The sequence below is a fragment of the Dasypus novemcinctus genome, chromosome 13, assembly GCF_030445035.2.
Source record: "Dasypus novemcinctus isolate mDasNov1 chromosome 13, mDasNov1.1.hap2, whole genome shotgun sequence".
Lineage (NCBI taxonomy): Eukaryota > Metazoa > Chordata > Mammalia > Cingulata > Dasypodidae > Dasypus > Dasypus novemcinctus.
This window is the reverse complement of record NC_080685.1, coordinates 57,888,664-57,911,120: the sequence shown is the minus strand read 5'-3', so window position 1 is coordinate 57,911,120 and position 22,457 is coordinate 57,888,664. Positions and strand designations below refer to the sequence as shown.

Below are 22,457 nucleotides of genomic sequence, written 5' to 3'. Positions count from 1 at the left end.
AATCATAAGTCTGTAAATCAACCCCTTTATCACTTTTAAGCCACTTCATCTCTACCTGGAACCAACGATCTGTTATTTTCTCCCATTTCTCTTCCCTCCCTACCTTAATAAATTACTGGCCTAACTCACCCGATGTGCTCTTGAAATTTATTTCTGCAGCACAGTCAAGAACCTAGACAAAATCTGGTTACACTACCACAGCCCTAAGTAACCAGTAACCTAATTCCATCTTTATAAATTGATTTATATTTATATTTTATACAAATGGGTGATCTTCTTGATAAAAGGGCTAAGCTCTGAAGATCATCAGCCAAAGCAGAGTCAATTTTCAAAGACAGTGAAAGGTGATTTTTGCTTTGGTCTGTCTGTGTTGGTAAGCTCCTGGCATTTAAGAAAAGCTCTATAATATCACTAGCTGAATACAAACATAAGAAACAGATGGCTCTGGAACTAAATCCCAGAGTTCACACTTTAAAATATTAAAATGTACATTGTGTAACAAAAGAATTAAAGAAAAATAAACAAAAACTGATGATCCATCCAAAGGAACAAGAGAAAAATCCTGAAAACATCAACAAAAGGACTAGACTTTGTTCTTAGCAAACAGACACTTTAAAAAAATGATTCTCAGTATACTCAAGGAAATAAAGGAAAACCTGGAGAAAGAACTAAAGGGTATGAGGAAAATACTGAATGAACAATATGGGAATCTCTTTGAGATTCTCAGTAGGAACCAAACAGAAACACTGGAGTTGAAGACCACAATAACTGAAGTGAACAATTCCCTAGAGGGTTTCAATAGTAGATTAGAGCTGGCAGAAGAAAGAATCAGTGATCTGAAAGACAAGGCAAAGGAAATGATAAAAATCTAAGGAACAAATAGAAAAAAGAGTAAGAAAGAATGAACAGAGCTTAAGAGATCTGTGGGACACCATCAAGCACACCAATATATGCATTATGGGGGTCCCAGAAAGAGAACAAAGAAAGGGGAAGAAGGAACATTCAAAGAAACAATGACAGAAAAATTTCCCAAATTTAATGAAAGACATGGATATGCACATTCAAAAAGTATTTAAAAAACCCCAAACAAGATAAACTCAAATAGAACCATGCACAGACATATGGTACTAAATTGTCCAATGTCAAGGATAAGAAAAGAGTTCTCAAGCTGCAAGAGAAAAGCAATAAGTTATGTACAAGGGAATCTGATAAGATTAAGTGCTAATTTCTACTCAGAGATAAGACGGCAGAGGTACAAAAAATTTAAAGTGCTGAAAGAAAACACTGACCAACCAAGAGTTCTATATCCAGCAAGTGTTTCTTTCAAAAATGAGGGAGAGGGAAGGAGACTTGGCCCAATGGATAGGGCATCTACCTACCATATGGGAGGTCCACGGTTCAAACCGCAGGCCTCCTTGACCCGTGTAGAGCTGGCCCATGCACAGTGCTGATGCACGCAAGGAGTGCCCTGCCACACAGGGGTATCCCCCATGTAGGGGAGCACCACACACAAGGAGTAAACCCCGTAAGGAGAACCACCCAGTATGAAAGAAAGTGCAGCCTGCCCAAGAATGGCATTGCACACATGGAGAGCTGACACAACAAGATGATGCAACAAAAAGAAACACAGATTCCCGGTGCTACTGATAAGGATAGAAGCAGTCACAGAAGAACACACAGCAAATGGACACAGAGAAGAGACAACTGGAGGGGCAGGGGGCGAAGGAGAGAGAAAAAAAAATGAGGGAGAGATTAAGACATTCTCAGAAAACAAAAGTTGAGGGAGTTCATAACTACTAGGCCTGCCTTAGTGATGTTAAAGAGAATTCTTCAGATTGAAAGTAAAGGACACTAGAAAGTGGGTCAAAGAGGCATAAAGAAATAAAGACCTCTGGTAAAGTTAATCATATGGTAATTATGAATACCACTACTATTGTATTGCATTTTTTATATGTAACTACACTTCTTACATCTTACAGTTCCTAAAATGCAAATACATAAAAAGTAATGATAAATCTACAATTTTGGACATAGAAAGTACAAATACATCATTTGTAACAAGTACAGAAATAAAGGTGGAAGGACAGAGGGGTATTGTATTCTCTTAAAGATAAGTTGGTATCAAATCATGTATGATTGTTACAGATGAGGATGTTAAATTTAAACCCTATCATAACCAAAAAAAAAAAAAAAAAAAGAAAAATGAAAAAATATACTCAGAAATAAATGAGAAGGGATTAAAAATGGTATAATATAAAAAAAAAATCCAATAAATATCTGAGTAGGCATTAATGAAAGAATTGAGGGCCAAAAAAGGTATGAGGCTTATAAAGATCATGTAGTGAAATGGCAGGAAAAAGTTCTGCATTATCAGTAGTTATTTTAAATGTACATGGATTAAACTTTCCAGTCAAAAGGCAGAGATTGGCAGAATGGAAAAAGCACATGACCCAACAATGTGCTGTTTATAAGAGACTCACCTTAAATTCAAAGACAAAAGTGGTTGAAAGTGAAAGAATGGAAAAAATATATCAGGAAATAGAAACCAAGAGAGAGCTGGGGTAGCTATACTTATATTAGATAAAATAGACTGTAAGAAAAAAACTGTTATGAGGGATAAAGCAGGTCAGTATATACTGATAAAGAGGTCAATCCAACAAGATGAGATAATAATTATAAATATATATGCACCTAATGGCAAAGCCCTAAAATATATGAAGCAAATTTTGACAGATTTGAAGGGAGAAACTGATGGTTTTACATTAATAGTAGATTTCAATACACCACTTTCAATAAGGGATAGAATATCTGGACAGAAGATCAAAAAGGAATAGAAGAGTTGAACAATACTCTAAACCAGCTAGACCTAACAGACATATAGAACACTTCACCCAACAGGAGAAGAATGCACATTCTTCTCTAGCGCACATGAATCATTCTCCAGGATAGACCATGTGTAAGGTCACAAAGTGAGTCTTTTTTTTTTTAATTTCTCTTCCCTTCCCACCCCGCCCCCCATTGTCTGCTTTCTGTGTCCATTCACTGTGTGAAAATGAGCCTTAATAAATTAAAAAATATTGAAATCATACAATGCATTTTCTCCAACCACAATGGAATGAAGCTCAAAATCAATAAAAGAAGGAGAATGGAAATTTTTTTTTTAAATTCAAGGAAATTAAATTGCATTCTTAAACAACCAAAGGGTCAAAGAATAATCACAAGGCAACTTAGGAAATATCTTGAAGTGAATAAAAATGAAAACATAACATACCAAAATTTATGAGATGCAGCAAAGGCAGTACTAAGCATGAATTTATATCTCTAAATATTTACATTTAAAAAGAAGAAAGGTCCCAAATCATAGACCTAACCTCAAAACTGGAGGATCTAGAAAAAGAAGAGCAAACTAAACCCAAAGCAATCATAAGTAAGGAAATAATAAAGAGTAGAGCAGACACATATGAAATAGAGAATAAAAAAAAAAAATAGGAAGAATCAACAAAATCAAAAGTTGATTCTTTGAAAATATCATTAAAAACAATAAAACTTTAACTTGATTGACAAAGGGAAAAAGAGGATTTTGCATCTATATTCATAAGGGATATTGATCTATAATTTTCTTTTCTTTTATCTTTATTTGGCTTTGGTATGAGGGTGATGTAACAACTAAATTCAGAAATAAAAAGGGGGACATTACTACTGACCCCACAGAAATAAAAAGGACTACATGAGGATACTATGGACAGCTGTATGCCAACATTTGAAAACCTAGGTGAAAGGGACAGATTCATAGAAACACAGAAACTACCTACACTGACTCAAGAAGAAATAGAAGATCTCAATAGACAAATAACAAGGAATAAGACTGAATCAGTAATCAAAAACTTCCTGGGAAGCAGATGTGGCTCAAGTGATTGGGGTTCTACCTACCATATAGAAGGACCCAGGTCCAAACCCTGGGACCTCCTGGTAAATTAATAAAAAAAAAAAGCATGCCCACGCAGCAAGCCAGTGCCCACATGGCAAGCCAAGTGCCCACACGAGTGCCTGTGCAGCAAAACGAGTGCCTGCACAGTGAGCCAGTTCCCATGCAGCAAGATGATGATGCAACAAAAAGAGAGATGAAGGGGAGAGGCAAGGTGAAGTGCAGCAGAAACCAGAAACTGAGGTGGTACAGCTGACAGGGAACCTCTCTCCACATCAGCAGTACCCAAGATTGAATCCAGTGAATCCTAGAGGAGAAAAGATGAGAAGACGAAAAAGAGAAATAGACACAGAAGATCACACAGTGAATAGACACAGACAGCAAAAACAGCAGGGTGGGGGGAGGAGGAAATAAATAAATAAATCTTAAAAAAAAAAAGATCAGTAGTGTTTCTATACACTAGTAACGAAAAAACTGCAGGGGAAATCAAATTAAAAATTCCATTTACAATAGCAACCAATAGAATTAAATATCTAAGAATAAACCTAATTAGGGATGTAAAGGCGTTGAACAAAGAAAACTAAAAAACATTACTAAAAGAAATCAAAGAAGACCTAAATAAATGGAAAGACGTTCTGTGTTCATGTACTGAGAGACTAAATATTGTTAAGATGTCCTTTCTACCCAAACGATTTACAGATTCAATGCACTCCCAATAAAAATTCCAATGACTCTTTTGAAGAAGTAAAAAAGTCAATCAAGTTTATTGGAAGGATAAGGGGCCTAAAATAGCTGAAACCATCTTGAAAGAGAAAAACATAGGTGGAAGACTCACACTTCTAGATCCTAAAACTTACCATAAAGCCACAGCAATCAAAAGAGCATGGAACTGGCACAAACTTTTGGCTTTGACGGTGGGAACTTATTTAGTGGGAAATTTATACAGTAGGAAAGCTTACAGTTCCAAGGCTACATCAAGGCATCGGCAGAGATGCTTTCTTGGCTACTGTCGATGCACATGGTGAAGCAAGATGGCTGCTGATCTCTGCAAGGCTTCAGCTCCCCCCTGGGGGCTTCCTCTCTCAGGGTCAGCAGCTCTGCTTTCTTTTCAATTTCAGCTGCAAGTTGGCATGGGGCTTTTCTCTTAGGGTTTCCTCTCTCTCCTGGCACAGGGCTTATTTCTTTCTGGGCCTTCTACATCAGTCTTGGCCGGTCTGCTCTTTTTCTGATATCAGCTATAAGCTATCAGGCAAAATGGCTCATTTCTCCCTGGGGCCTCAGCTGCTTGAGCCTTATCCTTTCTGTCACATGGCAGGATAAAAAATGACAAGGGAGTGGATATAACTTAAGTGGTTGAGTGTCTGCTTCCCATGTATGAGGTTCCAAGTTCAATCCCAAGTACCTCCTAAAAACAAAAATAAAAAAACCAACTCTCATTGGGGAGTGGCTATAGCTCAGTGGTTAAGCACCTGTTTCCCATGTACAAGGCCCTGGGTTGAATCCCCGGTACCTCCTAAAAAAATGACAGAGCTTTTTCTTCCTGTGGGTCTTTGTGAGTGTCCGTTTATATTAGACCCAGCAAGGAGACTCAACCTAAGTCATGCCTTACTGACATAGTCAATTCAAAAAGCCCTAAGGAGCAGGTGTAGCTCAGTGGTTGAGTGCCTGCTTTGCATGTACAAGGTCCTGGATTTGATCCCTGGCACCTCCTAAAAGAAAAAAAAAGCCTTAAAATCAATCTTAACAGAAATCTAATAAAAGTCCCCTCAGTTAAATTTAATACGTTTCAAGGCGTATCACACACAGAGGAATAGGTTAGTTTAGAAACGTAATCTTTCTCTTTTTGGGATTCATAAAATAATGTCAAACTGCCACACTCTTACTTCACACACATACAAAAGTCAATTCAAAATGGATCAACAACCTAAATATAAGAACCAGAACTATGATACTCCTAAAGGTAAACACAGGGAAGCATATTCAGGACTTTGTATTAGGCAATGATTTCCTACACTTTGCACCTACAGCATAAGCAACGAAAGAAAAAAATAGATAAATGTGGCCTCATCAAAATTAAAAACTTTTGTACATGAACTTTATTGTGACTTTTGGGCAGATGGTGGATTAGAAAGACAGAACTCTCTCTTCTCACAGAAAAATTAACAGGAGGGCAGACAGAAAAGACATGGAAAAAAAAAAGTTCTAGGGTGTAAGACACCAGGGGAAGGCCGAACTCTACCCAGAAGAGACAGGGGCACAGGGAAGGAGCCTTGACATTAAGACCATGAGTAGAAGGCAGCTGGAGAAAGAGGAGAAAGCATTGACTTTTCTGGCCTCAGGTCTGCAGCTGCAGACAAAGGGGACAGCAGGGATCTACCTCTTTAGGAAATGGGAGAGAGAGGGATACAGCCTAAGGCTGATTCAGCTTTTGACCCACAAGCCCTTTCAGGCAGGATGGGGCTGTACCATTGTTTGCCTCAAGAGCTGGCATGAGAGGAAAGAAATCTGAAACGCCCTCCCTACTGACCAGGACTGGTTGTTGAGGACACAGAGGGCAGTGGAATTATTTCCTACCTGGGAAAAGAGAGGGGGCTGCCAGCAAGAATTGGAGAACTGTCTCTGAGCAAGTCTTGCTTTGCCAGGCTAGTAGTTTCCAAGCAGGGACCTCTGTCACATTCATCCAGTCCATTTTGCAGCAAACACACTTGGACTAGGCTTTGAACTGAGACACCTGCAGAAGTGCCCCATCTGCTGGCAAATGAAGGAAGTGCATGTGAGATAATTAAAAGTAAATAAGACCTAGAGAGATTGAGAGGTGAAAAATTTTGTTTTTTGTTTATGTTTATTATTATTATTGAAATAATGAAAATGCTCTAATAATGATTGAAGTGATGATGAACAACTATGTGATTATACCAAATACCATTAATTATACATTTGGATGAATTATATGCTTTATTAATATCCATCAATAAAATTGATTTGTTAAAAAAAAGTAAATAAGTAAGAGAGGCCTTTTCTGGCCTTTACAGCCTCCATCCCCAAGGCCCTTGGAAGTGGGTCTGCAACCCATTACTGGGCCCAGGGCCTACATATGAGCAACTAACAGGGACAATCCTAAAGACCTAGAATAGATTGAACCAAGAATCCTAGAACAGCACTAATAAAGTCTCCCATCACTAAATCCCTACAAAACAGAAGAGAAATTGCACAACAGAGTAAACCCACCATTATAATCAGATGCCTAGACATCAACAAAAAAATTACATGCCATACTAAGAAAAGGGAAGAAAAGACACAACCAAAGGAATATATCAAAGACCCAGATGAGACACAGGATTTGAAACAACTAATCAAAAAGATTCATACAAATTTCCAAAATCAAATTAATGAGATGAAAGACAATATGGCTAAATGATAAAGGACATCAAGAAGATACTGAGTGGGGAGTGAATGTAGCTCAAGTGGTTGAGCACCTGCTTCCCATGTACGAGGTTCCAGGTTCAATCCCTGGTATTTCCTAAAAAAATCTAATTAAAAAAAAAAGAAGATACTGAGTGAGCACAAGGAAGAAATTGACAACCTGTATAGAAAAGTAATTGAGCTCATGGGAATGAAAGACACTACAGATGAAACCAAAAAACACATTAGAGGCATATGTATTAGTAAACCAAAGGGGTGCTGATGCAAAGTACCAGAACTCTGTTGATTTTTATGAAGGGTATTTATTTGGGGGTAGAAGCTTATAGTCACAAGACTCTAAAGAGTTCAACTCAAGGTACCATAAGAGGTACTTTCTCAGTGTCTGCATGGTGAGCGAAGTGCCCATGTAGCGAGCCAAGTGCCTGTGTGGGGTGCCAGCATGGCTAGTCGAGTGCCCATGTAGTGAGCTGAGTGCCTGTGTGGTGAGCTGAGTGCACCTGCAGTAAGCTGAGTGCCTGCGCAGTGAGCCAGTGCCTGCACAAGTGAGTCACACAGCAAGATGATGATGCAACAAAAGAGAGTTAAAGGGGAGTCAAGGTGAAGCATAGCTAAGACCAGAAAGTGAGGTGGTGCAATTGTCAGGGAACCTCTCTCCACACCAGATTGAACCCGCATGCCCTAGGATTGAATCCCCATGAATCCTAGAGAAGAAAGACTAGAAGAGAAGACAAAAAGAGAAATAGATACAGAAGATCAAACAATGAATGGACATAGCAAAAAACAAAACAAAAACAAACCATAGCAGGTGGGGGGGAAGGGAAGGAAAAAACAAACAAATAAATATCTTTTAAAAAAGAAAGAGGTATTTTCTCACCCAAAGTTATTGGCCACATGTTGAATCAAGATGACAGGTGATGTCTGAGAGGGTTCAACCTTCCTCTTTCCTCTTAAGGTTCCATGGTCTCAGCTTCTTCTGATCTCAGCTGTAGCCTGGCATAAGGCTCATCTCTCTTCCTGGGGCTCATTTCTTTCTGGGCTCAGCTGCTATGTTCTCTTCACAAGGTCAGCTGTAGATATCAGGTTCATCTCTCTTCCCGGGGCCTCTTCCATGTCTAATGAGCTGTCTTTCTTCCTCTGCCATGCCTTTTTCTATGTGAGTATCTGCCCAACCAGGGGGCAGAGACTCAATGCTCTACCAACATGGCCAAATCAAATCCCCAATCTTAATTTAATAAAGTAAAATGAAACCTCTGAATTTAATATATTCAAAGGCCAGAGGAACAAACATGTTTACAAACATAATCAATATCATATGGAATTCATAAATAATATCAAACTGCCACAGCACACAACTGCAGACCTGAAATGACAGAAGAAAGAATAAGTGATACAGAAGATGGAACAGCTGAAATTCAAGAGAGGAAAGAATGGGAAAAAATTGAGCAGTACTCAGAGAGTTGAATGATAACATGAAACACAACAATGTATGTGTAATGGGACATCCAGAGAGAGAAGAGAAGGCAAAAGGGGCAGAAAGAGTATTTGAGGAAATAATTGATGAAAATTCCCCAATACCCATGGAAGAAATGAACTTACCTGTCCAAGAAGCACAGCATATCCCAATCAGAATAAATCTGAAGGGACCACTTCCAAGACACATACTATTCAAAATGTCAAACATCAAAGATAAAGAGAGGGAAGAGGACTTGGCTCAGTGGATAGGGTGTCCGTCTACCACATGGGAGGTCCACAGTTCAAACCCTGGGCCTCCTTGACCCATGTAGAGCTGGCCCATGCACAGTGCTGATGCGCACAAGGAGTGCCCTGTCACACAGGGGTGTCCCCTGCATAGGGGAGCCCCACACGCAAGGAGTGTGCCCCATAAGGAGAGCTGCCCAGCATGAAAGAAAGTGCAGCCTGCCCAGGAATGATGCCGCACACACAGAGAGTTGATGCAGCAAATTGATACAACAAAAAGAAACACAGATTCCCGGTGCCGCTGACAACAACAGAAGCAGACAAAAACAAGAACACGCAGCAAATGGACACAGAGAACAGGCAACTGGGGTTGGGGGGTGGGGGAAGAGAAATAAATAAAATAAATCTTTAAAAAAAAAGATAAAGAGAAAATTCTGAGAGCAGCAAGGGAGAAGCAGGCCATCATATACAAGGGACACCTGATAAGCCTTAGTATGAATTTCCTATCAGAAACCATGGAGGCAAGACGACAGTCGTATTGTACAACTAAGATACTAAAAGAGAAAAATTGCCAGCTGAGAATTCTTTATCCAGAAAAATTGTCCTTCAAATATGAAAGTGAGCTTAAAATATTCACAAACAGAAACTAGGAGAATTCTTAAAAAGAATCCACCTTTGCAGGAAATATTAAAGGGAGTATGATGTTCAGCCAGGTAATTGTGCCCAGTTGTTTAGTCAAGCAAGCACTGGGATAATTGTAATACAAGGACATTTATGGACTTTAGTCACCAGTGACTTTACTGCATAGATAGCTGATTACATTTACATTAATCAGGGAGATTGCCATCAGCAATGAGTGACTATCTAATCAGTCGAATGCCTTAAAAGGGGCAGTGATTCTAGCATTGAGTGAGAATTTCCCAGCTCATCTTTGGACAGTAGTGTCTCCTGGAAACTCATCAAGGGCCGTCATTGGACTTTCCGGAGCCCCTGGTTTGCAGACTGCCTGCAGAACCTGGATTTGTGCATCCCCATGGTCACATGAGAAAGTCTTACAAAATCTCTTACTATTGATAGATATCTCCTGTTGATTCTGTTTCCCTAGAGAACACTGATTAACATAGGGAGACTTACACCTGAAAGAAAAAGACAGGAGGGAGAGGCTTGGAGGAGAGTGCAGAAGGCAAGAAGAGCAGAAAGGATAACCAAAAGAATAAAAATTAAAATTAAAAAACAGGCAAAAATAAGATATGACATATGAAAACCAAAGAACATAATGGTAGAAGTAAATAATGCATTTACAGTAATAATATTGAATATGAATGGATTAAACTTCCCAACAAAAGAGAGAGACTGACAGAATGGATAAAAAAAAAACATGAGCCATTCCTATTCTGCCTACAATAGACTCTCACCTTAGACCCAGGGATGCAAACTGGCTGAAAGTGAAAGATTGGGAAAAAATAATCCATGAATACAGTAACCAAAAAAGAGCAGGAGTAGCTATACTAATATTGGACAAAACAGGCTTTAAATGCAAAAAAAAAGTTATAAGAGATACAGAAGGCCATTATATATTAATTAAAGGGACAATTCACCAGGAAGAAATAACAGTCATAAATGTCTATGTACCTAACCAGGTTGCCTCAAATTACATGAGGCAAATTCTGGCAAAACTAAAGGAAAAGCAGACATCTCTACAATAATCATTGGAGACTTCAACACACCACTCACATCATTAGATAGAACAACTAGACAGAAGATCACAAGGAAATGGAGAACTTGAACTGTATGATAAACAAGCTGGATCTAACAGACATATGCAGAATGTTTCATTCTAAATCAGAGGATTACACATTCTTCTCAAGTGCTTGTGGATCTTTCCTAAGGATAGAGCACATGTTAGATCACAAGGCAGGTCACAGTAAATATAAAAAGATTGAAATTATACAAAGTACCTTCTCAGATCATAAATGGAATAAAACTGGAAATCAATAATAGACAGAAAAGGGGAAAATTAAAAAAACATGTGGAGGCTTAACAACACACTCCTTTACAATCAGGGAGTCAAAGAAATTTTAAGTCAAATTAGTAAATCTATTGAGATGAATGAAAACGAGAACACAACTAAATGAAACTTGTGGGAAAAAGCAAAGGCAGTGCTGAGAGAGAAATTTATAGCCCTAAACATCTATATTAAAAAAGAAGAGGGAAGTGGATTTGGCTCAACTGATAGAGCCTACCACATAGGAGGTCCAGGGTTCAAACCCAGGGCCTCCTGACCCGTGTGGAGCTGGCCCACGTGCAGTGTTGATGCGCACAAGGAGTGCTGTCCCAAGCAGGGGTGTCCCCCACATAGGGGAGCCCCATGTGCAAGGAACACACCCAAGGAGAGCTGCCCTGCACAAAAAAAGCACAGCCTGCCCAGGAGTGGCACTGCACACACGGAGAGCTGATGCAGCAGGATGACGCAACAAAAAAGAGACACAGATTCCTGATGCTACTGAGAAGAATACAAGCGGACAAAGAAGAACACACAGTGAATGGATACAGAGAGCAGATGGGGGGGGGGAAGGAGAGAGAAATAAATAAAAATTAAAAATTAAAAAATCTGAAAAGAAAAAAAGAGCTAAAATCAAAGATTTAACTGAATAACCAGAGAAACTAGAAAAAGATCATCAAACCATTCCCAAAGCAAGCAGAATGAAAGAAATAATAAAGATTAGAGCAGAAATAAATGAAATTGAAAACAAAAAAAGCAATAGAAAAAATCAACAAAACCAAAAGCTGGGTCTTTGAGATGTTCAATGAAATTGACAACCCCCTACCTAGACTAACAAAGAAAAAAGAGAGAGGGTGCAAATAAATACAATCAGAAATGAAAGGGGGAAAGTTACAACCAATTCCACAGAAATAAAAAGGGTAAGAGGATATTATGAGAAACTGTATGCCAACAAACTAGACAACCTAGAGAAGTGAACAAATTCCTAGAAATGCACAAACAGCCTACACTGATGCTACAAGAAATACAAGAACTTAACAAACAAATCACATTTAAAAACACTGAATCCATCAACAAAAATCTCCCAACAAAGAAAAGCCCAAGACCAGATGACTTCACAGGTGAATTCTACAAAGCATTTGAAAAGAATTAATACCAATCCTGTTTAAACTCTTCCAAAAAATTGGAGAGGAGGGAAAATTGCCCAACACATTTTATGAAGCCAACGTCACCAATACCAAAGCCAGATAAAGACACTGCAAGAAAAGAAAATTACAGACCAACTTCTTTAGTGAACATAGGTGCAAAAATTCTCAACAATATACTTGCAAATCAAATCTAAAATACTTATACATCATGACCACGTGATGCAAGTGTTGTTCAACATAAGAAAATCAATCAATGTAATACACTTCATTAACAAATTGAAGGGGAAAACCACATGATCATCTCGATGGATGCAGAAAAGGCATTTGACAAAACCTAGCATCCTTTCTTGAGAAAAACACTTCAACAGATAGAAATAGAAGGAAAATCCCTTAATATGATAAAGATCATATATGAAAAACCCACAGCCAACATCATACTCAATGGGGAAAGGTTGAACTCTTTCCCTCTAAGATCAGGAAGAAGTCAAGGATGTTCACTGTCTCCACTGTTATTCAACATTGTGCTAGAAGTTCAAACTAGAACAATTAGACAAGAAATCAAAATGCATCCAAATAGGAAAAGAGGATGTAAAACTCTCACTATTTGCAGATGACTTGATCTTATATTTAGAAAATTATGCAATGTCTACCACAAAACTATTTGAACTAATAAATTAATCAAAATGGCAGGATACAAAACCAACATATACTAATTAATAATGTTTCTGTACACTTGTATTGAACAATTTGAGGAGGAGATTTGGGAGAGGGGAGAATTACATTTACAATAGCAACAAAAGACTCAAATACCTAGGAATCCATTTAACCATAACAACAATCTCCTCTATCATCATGAGACATTCATTGCATTTGGTGAATACATCTCTGAGCACCGCTGCACCTCATGGTCAATGGTCCACATCATAGCCCACACTCTCCCACATTCCACCCAGTGGGCCATGGGAGGGCATACAATGTCTGGTAACTGGCCCTGCAGCACCACCCAGGACAACTCCAAGTCCCGAAAATGCCCCCACATCTCATCTCTTCCTCCCATTCCCTACTCCCAGCAGCCACCATGGCCACTTTCTCCACACCAATGCCACATTTTCTTCGATTACTAATCACAATAGTTCATGAATAGAATATCAGTAAGTCACTCTAATCCATACTCTATTCCTCCATCCTGTGGAACTTGGAATGGTTGTGTCCATTCCACATCTATTTCAAGAGGGGGCTTAGATTCCACATGGATGCTGGATGCAATTGTCCTGCTTTCAGTTGTAGGCACTCTTGGCTCCCTGGTGTGGTGGTTGACTTTCTTCAACTCCATGTTAGCTGAGTGGGGTAAGTCCAATAAACCAGAGCGTAGGAGCTGAAGTCTGTTGAGGCTCAGGGCCTGGCTATCACATGGTCAGTCCAGAGATTCAGGTCCCCTGGGTATATATTAAACCCCAGCACCAACTACAGTTCTGGTAAAAGTAACAGGGGAGGCTTGTGAACAAAGATCCATCATATAGAAACACAAACTTCAAAGTAGGGCTAACTGATATGGCACTGAACTCCATCTGCCATGACCATAGAACCTATGGGTTTCCGTAGCCCTCAGAAGAACCAATACCTGGGGTTGTACCTACTTTATCTGTCTCTGGGACTCTGCTGAGGTGAGCATAAGGGCAACCCCTCTGATAACCTCCCAGCCCTTTTTGGAGACTCATACCCATATAAACTCATTTGTCCTTTCCATTTCCCCCTTTGATTCAGGTCAAAAAGCATTTTTAACTCCTGGTATTATATGTAGATTGAGATATTCTGCTGGTCCGAGTTGACCCTTTTATTCAAGGTCATTTTCTAGTTTCATCATCAGCTGGTACTTGGCAGTAATCCCTCGGCGCCAGGGAGGCTCATCCCTGGGAGTCATGTCCCATGCTAGGGGGAAGGCAATGCATTTACATGCTGAGTTTGGCTTTGAGACTGGCTACATTTGAGCAACACAGAGGCTCTCAGGAGGTAACTCTTAGGTACCCTGCAGCTCTAGGCCTTGTTCTTATTTCAGGTGCACAGGCTCACAAGCATAGTCGTTAGTATCAAGGGCTCATTGGTGGACCTTCATTCTTTTTTGGTCTTTGCCATTGCACTTGGGGGATTGTTGCTGTTCCTTTAGGAACTGTGATAGAGCTCCCCTGGCTAGGAACTCAGCACTCCCTCAGTTGTTTTTTTTAATTGTATCCACTATGAAAATATCCAAACATTTTTATGTACCCTGGATATATGCCCTGTATAACTCCCTGCCAACCATGCGTCCCCTGTCAATGACATCCCACACCAATATTTCTCCCCTGCCATTGTTGAACCTCTCTGTGATCCAAAACTTCCTGAAAATTGAAGCCCAATGTATTGCCAGGTTCCATTAATAGTAAAATGGAATATAGTGATGAGTTTTAAAGGTTAAATATAGAATACATATTAATTTAGAAAAACTAAGGTAAAAATAAATTGGGGTATCAAAAAATTTAAAAATGCAAAAGCTGTGTTTTTGATGTTTTGCCTTCCATCACTGCAGTAAGTATTGCCCTGTATGCAAATTGGCAAGGCAACTACTTCTGTCTTTGATAGGTTAGAAATTCAAATGAAATCAGAAATGCTACAATTGCCTGATTCTACAGAACACAGATCCCTTTCCTGCCAGTCTGCCACGTGGTCAGGGAAAGAACAAAATATTGGGGCTGGGGACTCAGATCTAAAGAAGTCAAGTCAATGGCCCAGCTAATGTGGAAGCTTCCTGGAAGGCAGTGCCTCCATGCAGCTCATTTCCTGCCTGCCCGCCTCTGCTTAGGCCTTTTACCCTCACCTGGAATGCAGGTGTGCCTGTGCTTATTTATTCCTCATATTAACTATGTCTGGGGCATTGTACTCAGTGCTTTGGGAACTTGAAGATGAAGGAGAAACATCCTCTCCCCCTCTGCCTGTCCAAGTCAAATCCTTCCTGTTCTTTATGCTCCTCTCATGCCCACCCCTCTGGCACCTCTCCCGCCCACCTCACTGCGCTGAGCTCAGGTGTCCCAGGGGAAGCCACTGCCCAGTAATACCACGGAGCTTAGAGGGCCTGATGGGGGCCGTTGTCAGAGGAGAACGAGTCAGCGGACCCTGGTGGGGCCAGGTCCCTTCCCAGGGCTCTGTGCTGTGAGTTGGGACAGAGCTGGGCCGGCTGGGGCGGGCGGAGGGGTCGTCGGCCGCGGGCCCAGCCCCTCCTTCCCTCTCTCCCGGTGCGCCTCCGCATCTGGCCACACGGGGTCAGTGTCCCTTCAGCTTGGGTTGGTGGAGCGGGACCTGGACAGCCCCAGACGCCACTGCTCTGTGCAGGTTCTTTCTCCTGCTAGGGCTAATTGTGGAAAACAAACGAAAAGCCTCCCTGAGGCGGGGAACAGGAGGCCCATTAGGCCCCCGGGGACCAAATGGTGAGGGTGAGGATGGGGGCAGCACGTCATGTCCGTCTTTACCCTGTTTCTCGAAAAGCAGCCACCGGGTCCCGCACACGCAGTGCCCCGCAGCCCAGGCCGCGTGGCCGGCCGGCGCTTTCTGACAAATTAAAAAGCAGTAGGTGAGAAGGTCTGTCAAAGGGAAGAAGTCTGAATTTTCCAAATTTAGAAAGGTGGACTGTCATGCACCTCTGAAACATCTGGGGTTCCATGAGGCTCTACCAATCCTGTTGGTTTGTGGTTTTTTTGGGGGTGTGGTTTTTAAAAACTATTTTATTAGAGAAGGTGTAGGTTTATAGAAAAATCCTGCAGAAAATACAGCTCCCATATACCCCTCCCACACACAATTTTCACTATTAACATTTTGCATTAGTGTGGTATCTATTACAACTGATGAAACAATATTCTTGTTGTACTATTAACTATAGTCCACAGTTTATATCAGGGTTCACTGTGTTTAAACAATTTTTAAAATTTTTATTTTACAATTTTTTATTCTAGTATTTTAAAATTTTTATTCTAGTATCATACACAACCTAAAATTTCCAATTTAAACCACATTCAAATATACAATTCAGTGGTGATCATTACATTTGCAATGTTGTTCTGTCATTACCACCATCCATTACAACGCTTTTCCATGACCTCAAACAGAAACTGTACCAATGAAGCATTAAGTAAACCCCACCCCAGACCCTGGTAACCTGTTTTCTAGTTTCTATGACTTTGCTTATTCTAATTACTTCATGTGGATGACCTCATGTCGCATCTGCGGGTATGTTTTGAAGGAGGAGCGAGAGTCAGCCTCCTGGCCTCAGCCAGGCCAAGAGCTCTGCCAGGGGAAGCGCCCCCAGGGCTCTAACACAGCCAACACAGGTCTCACTTGCTCACCCGGCTCCCTCTCTGAAGGAGGACAAGAGTTTTCTCAGCCTCAAGTTGGCTCCTAGGGTCTGAGAGGAGGGAGGGGATGGGAACTCTGAGGAAACAGTGGGCTCCAGGGAGCAGAGGGCCAGAACCCACTACTAGGGCAGAGGTGGGTTTTACGGGGCCTGACGCTTACACAATTTGTGGATCTCTTTAGGAAAAACAGCATAAAATTACAAATAAAAAGGACATAAAAGTGATTCTTTATTTTGAGTGAGAAAATAAATCACATCAAATAACAAATGTTTAAATGCTGACACATACCACAAACATCACAAAATCCAAAGAAGTGTTTTGATTCATTTCCTGACACATCTCTCTACAAGATTTCCCCTGTGGTTTTTTTTTGCCAGCATACTTTCTGAAGACCAATTAATATGCTAATTATTTTATAGTATCATTTCTATAGAGAAAATAGGAAGATGATTCAGTCTTTCCTCTAGAATGGTTGATCAATTGCTACAGGTTATGCTTACAAACTCAGAAAGTTTGCTACCTTCTAGTTTAGAAATTCCCCCAAAAGAGAGAGAGAAAAAAGAATGGTGTGCTTATAATTATATATGCTGAATTATTCATTATATTCTTTTATTAGCAATTTTATTGAGAGACATTAATATACCATGCAATCCATTCAAAGTGCATATTCAGTGGGTTTTGGTATAATCACAGAGTTGTGCATTCTATTTAGTATATTCTTGACAGGAGAGAACATCCTGGCAGAAGAGAACTTTGGGCATAAATAAGAACAAAATCTTCCATTTACAATTTTACTTTATGATGCCCAGAAGAATTTCCACAGACTAGCTTCTGACTCCATACATTGCCAACCATGTTTCTCTTACATTCCCACCTACGGCTGGTACAAAGTGTTGCAATACGACCTTTGGTTATGAGTCAGTACAGTGGGTAGTAGGAATACTCCTGGAAGCCATTTCTACACAAGGGGGCTAGGAATCACTTAGCCACACGAGGAAGTGACTGCAAACCACAGATATAAATATACCCTCAACTCAATTTCCCCTTAGTCAGATACAAAAATGCCCACAGCCACTCCAGACACCACTAAACTTGAAAAGAAGTATGACAGAGGCATGTAGATTGGGAAAAGACCATAGACCTATTGACTGTGATTAATGTTTCAACTTTTTCAAATTTTACAAAACATAAACCCATTGCTAGGACCCCTCCCAGGAACTTTGCTGGGGTCCTTGCAAGTGAGGAGTCCTGAAGCTTAGGTTTCATCAGATTTGTGCCTGGAACCTACCACTCCCTTCTTCCCTTTCTCCCTCCTCCAAGGACTGCCCTCCTCATGCTGCTTCTGGTGGAGGAATTTCTTCCCCTTCCAGATGGAAGGCGGCGTGGGAGCCCGTCCCAGCCTCTCGGAGCCTGCCCCTCTTCTCAGTAGACATACAGCCCTTCCTAGACCTTCCAGATCTGATAGTGAGAAGCAACAGAGATAGGGAATAAAACAGATTTTTCTAACATGATTTTACCTTCTTCTCTCCACTTGTGTGCCATAGAGAGACAAAGTTACAGCCAGTGTTGCTCATGTGCTTTCAGCTGTGATCAAAGGGCTGAAGAAGTCCTCACAGCTCAGAGAAAAACAGATTTGGGACGTCCTGGGCCTCTCATCTCTGGAGTTGGGATGGAAGCTGATGGCTGAGGCTGTTTCCTGCCACCTCTCCCCTTTGGCCCACCCTGGGTTAAAACTTGCATGAGACAAGGTCTCCTGAAGGCAGAGACTGGCTTATTTGTCCACACCTCCCCCACACACCTAGCATAGGTCTTGGTACATAGTGCTCAGTGAGAGGGCGGCTGGGTGGATCAAGGGCTGAGCTGTATCTGGTGGCTGTGGGAGTGTGAGGGCCAGAGGACAACCAGGCAACCAGGTCTGAACCCTCTGCCTCCCTCCCTCCCTGCCTGTTCTTATTTACCATACCGTTTGTTTAACAAGATCCTTCCATTAGCAGTCAGGCAAAGGTCAATCCAGCCTAGTGTTTCCATGCAATAATTTGTTTGGGGCATCGCTTGGTAAATTGATGTTTTTAAAATTCTGAACCATCAGAAAAAAAATCAATCAGGAAAATAGGAAGAGTATTATAATTCTCCTGTGAGAATTAAAGCTTAACAATCAACAGAGATGTTACCAGTTTTAAGAAATCCACTGATGTAAGGTCAAGTGAAAATCACGATGGAGAAATGCTGACAATTCCAAGATGAAGGTTAAGGTGGATGTTTTGGGGAACAGGGACAGGAGCTCATAGGAAAGATGTGGTCATCATCTAATCTGTCTTGCTATGACTTGTGAAGTTTGTGGCCCTATCTGATGTTAACTGTGACTTATTGTTGCAAATAAAATGCTAATGTGTTTCTATGTTTAATATTCTTTTTAGAAATGTTATGGATGGTGGTCCCAAGAAATAAATTTTGAAGGCAATAATAAGTCCTTGCTGGGGATTCAGTCATGTCCTCCACAAAAGGCATGCTCAGGTCCCAATCCCTGGTCCTGTGGGTGTGAACTCATTTATAAACAGGACCTTTGAAGATATTATTTAAGGTGTGCCCAAACTGAATGAGGGTGGGCCTTAATCCAGTGTGGCAGAAGTTCTTATAAGCAAAGGAAATTGGACTTGGAAAGAGAAGCCAGCCAGAGGCTGGAAGTCAACAGAACAGAATCCAGAAGAGAAAGGAGAAGACACTGCCATGTGCATTTGCCGTATGATGGAAAAGCCAAGGAACCCCAAAGATTGCCAGCCAGTCAGAAGATAACAATGCCGGGAGGAAGCATGCCTTCTAGCATCTGAAAACCATGAGGTAATAAATTCCTGTTATTAAGCCAACCCATTGTCTGGTACTTGTTTTAGAAGCCAGGAAACTAAAACAGTCCCTAAATTGGCAAATTCAGCAAGTGATTCTTCATAGTGTGGTTACCCAAGCTAAGAGATCTGATTGTTATGTTATTCAAAAGCTACCCTATAATATTCATTATAGGCAAAGTTTTTTTGTTTGTTTGGTAAAAACCACTAAACAATAACTTCTTATATGGTAAGCAATTTTTGGAAGATATTCATAATAATGACTAGAGAGGATGAAGAATGTTGGAAGTATTTTAAGAATAGTTTATGATTTGGAGAATTCCCAAGAGTTCCCAGGAATTCTGATTTCTTGTTCTTGAACTTCAAAGATAAATATCTGTCAGAAATTTGGAAACACTACTCCAGCCTCGATTAGGATCCCATTCTGAATTAGAGGACCGATTAGGGACCAATTTGGAGTTAGGTCACGATGGGGAACTGTCAAGTTCACATTAACATCTGGTAGATCTTGTGCCAAGTAGAAACCTCAGCACTGGGCTCATATTTACATTTGGGTCAGTGCGTTAAAAATCCCTAATTAAGGAACTGAGACTCAGAAGGTCTGATGACCTTGCGGATGGCCACCCGGGCACTGTTTCTTTACCCCTGACCCCCAGGTTTCCCACTGCCTCATTCCTGAGGAGGGGAGAGCTCACCTCCTCCCAGAGCAATCACGGTCTTTGGCCCTATTGGCTGTGCCCAAAGGGCTTCAGAAGGTTACAAGGGATTCATGACCTTGGCTTCCCCTGTGGAAAGAGCTCTGGGTCTGAGCTAAAAACCCAGATTTGATTCCTGGATTTGCTGACCAGAAGCCTTAGCTCCCTGGATCTAAGTGGTCTGTTAACATGAGTAAACAGGCTCTGAGGCCAGGGGCAGTGTTTTATTTTGAAGCCCAAGAACTCCACCAAAAGTCTGGCAAATAGGAGCCCTAAAACAAACAAAACAAAACCAAAAACTGGTTGAGTAAATAAATACGTAAGTGAATAAATATGTAGTTGGTAAAGCTCTTGAGAAGGAGGTGGAGACTGAGATAGGTCTCAAGTCTTCACAAAAGAAAAATGAAAACATATGTACATCTCTACTTCCTCCCCAAACTCCACTTAAGGAGTTTTATTAAGAAATTTAAAAGGTGTAAACTCAGAAGGATAAATGATGTCAACAACTAATTAGAAGATGGAGCAGAATAAGTAGAAACCAACTTGTCAGAGTCAAGGAGGTTGAAAGCTAAGCAGAGCCCTGGAAGCACTGGTGTCCTCAAAGGAAGGAAAAGATGGGACCAGAAAAGGGAGGAACAGTTGGAAGTCTAGATAAAGAGCAGTGGCTGCCCACATCTCTTCCCCTTACCTCTTTTTTTTTCAATTTATTTTATTTATTTCTCTCTCCTTCCCACCCTGTTATCTGCTCTCTGTGTCCATTTGCTATGTGTTCTTCTGCATCCACTTGCATTATCTGGCGGCACTGGGAAACTGCGTCTTTTTTTGTTGCATCATCTTGCTGTGTCAGCTCTCCCTGTGTGTGGTGTCACTCCTGGGCAGGCTGCACTTTTTTCACGCGGGGTGCACTCCTTGTGCATGGGGCTCCCCTACATGGGGGTGCCCCTGCATGTCACAGCACTCCTTGCACACGGCAGCACTGAGCATGGGCCAGCTCACCACACGGGTCAGTAGGCCCTAGGGATCGAACCCCGGACCCTCCAAATGGTAGGTGGAAGCTCTATCAATTGAGCCACATCCGCTTCCCATCCCTTTATCTCTTCTAGTTCATTCGCTGGAGAAACAGACCAGATAGACCCAGAGGTGAGGTCACCAGGCAAGGTAGAGGGCAGAGAAAGACAAAAGGCAATTGAGTGCAAGTCAGAAGCCATGTCCTGAGATGCCAGGGCTCCTCCTCCCCTGGGCTCTGGCTGATACCTTCCAGGTGGGAGATTGGTAGATTCTTCCTTAGAAAAGCTGACGAGCCTAAGAGAAACGACTTTGAACTACTACTATGGATTATCCCAACAAAAGAACCAGGTCCCTGGCTCATCACTCTGCAGAGAAGCCCTGCAGCCCTCACATCCTGCTCCCATGCTCAGAGGGTCCAGGTAGCTTCTTAGTCCCTAGTTGCCAACCACACACAGTCCAGTATCACCAGCATGGGAGAAAAACATCAGCAAACAAACAACAGCTCTGACTTGTATTCAAGTTTTAGGAATGATGCTTAGATATCACTTCAAATCAACAACCACTGGGCTGCAGCAGTAAGAGAACAAGTAGAATTATTCTTAGCCTTAGGAGTTTACACTGAGTTTTGAAAACCATCCATTTTATTAAAACAAAACAAAACCAAAAAACCTTACATCAATTTTGGATCATTAATATTTTCACATAGCCACAAATTTGTGGTGAATGTAATTATCTAAAAAATGTCTCACAAATCCGGAAACTAGCCCAAGGATAGGGGTATTTACCTTTTTTGTGTGTGTGGTACTGGGGGCTAGGAATTAAACTCAGGACCCTGTTTGTGGGAGGCTGGTGCTCAACCACTGAGCCACATTGGCTCCCCTGAGTTAGTTTTCTTGTTTTGCTTGTTGTTTGTTTTTTCAGGAGGCACTGGGAACCGAACCCGGGACCTCCCATGGAGAGGTGGGAGCTCAACTGCTTGGGCCACATCTGCTTCCCTATTTTTTAAACATTAAAAAATATAGAACACTTCATGAATTTGCATGTCATCCTGTGCAGGAGCCATGCTAATCTTCTCTGTATCATTCCAATTTTAGTATATGTGCTGCCAAAGCGAGCATCCCATATAATTTTATATTAAAGAAATTTTAATGTAAATGAAATGTCTTACTTTTTATTCCATAGGTAGAAGGATTTTTTGAGAGCAGAAAATAATATGATCTCCTGCCCACCACTTGGGAGGCCCTGGGTTCAGTTCCTGGTGCCTCCTGGAGAAGATGAGCAAGAGAGTGGGCTGGTACAACAGGCGTGTGCAACAAGCAAGACAATGAGCTGGTGTAAC

The 22,457-nt window shown here is 41.1% G+C and overlaps 1 non-coding gene across 1 annotated transcript; it reads right to left on the bottom strand.

Moving 5' to 3' along the window:
- Window positions 1–22,130: 22,130 nt before the first annotated feature.
- Window positions 22,131–22,236, bottom strand: LOC111760484 (U6 spliceosomal RNA). The gene has a single exon (XR_002794157.2). It is a non-coding gene; the product is annotated as a U6 spliceosomal RNA (small nuclear RNA).
- Between the last annotated feature and the right edge of the window lie 221 nt (window positions 22,237–22,457).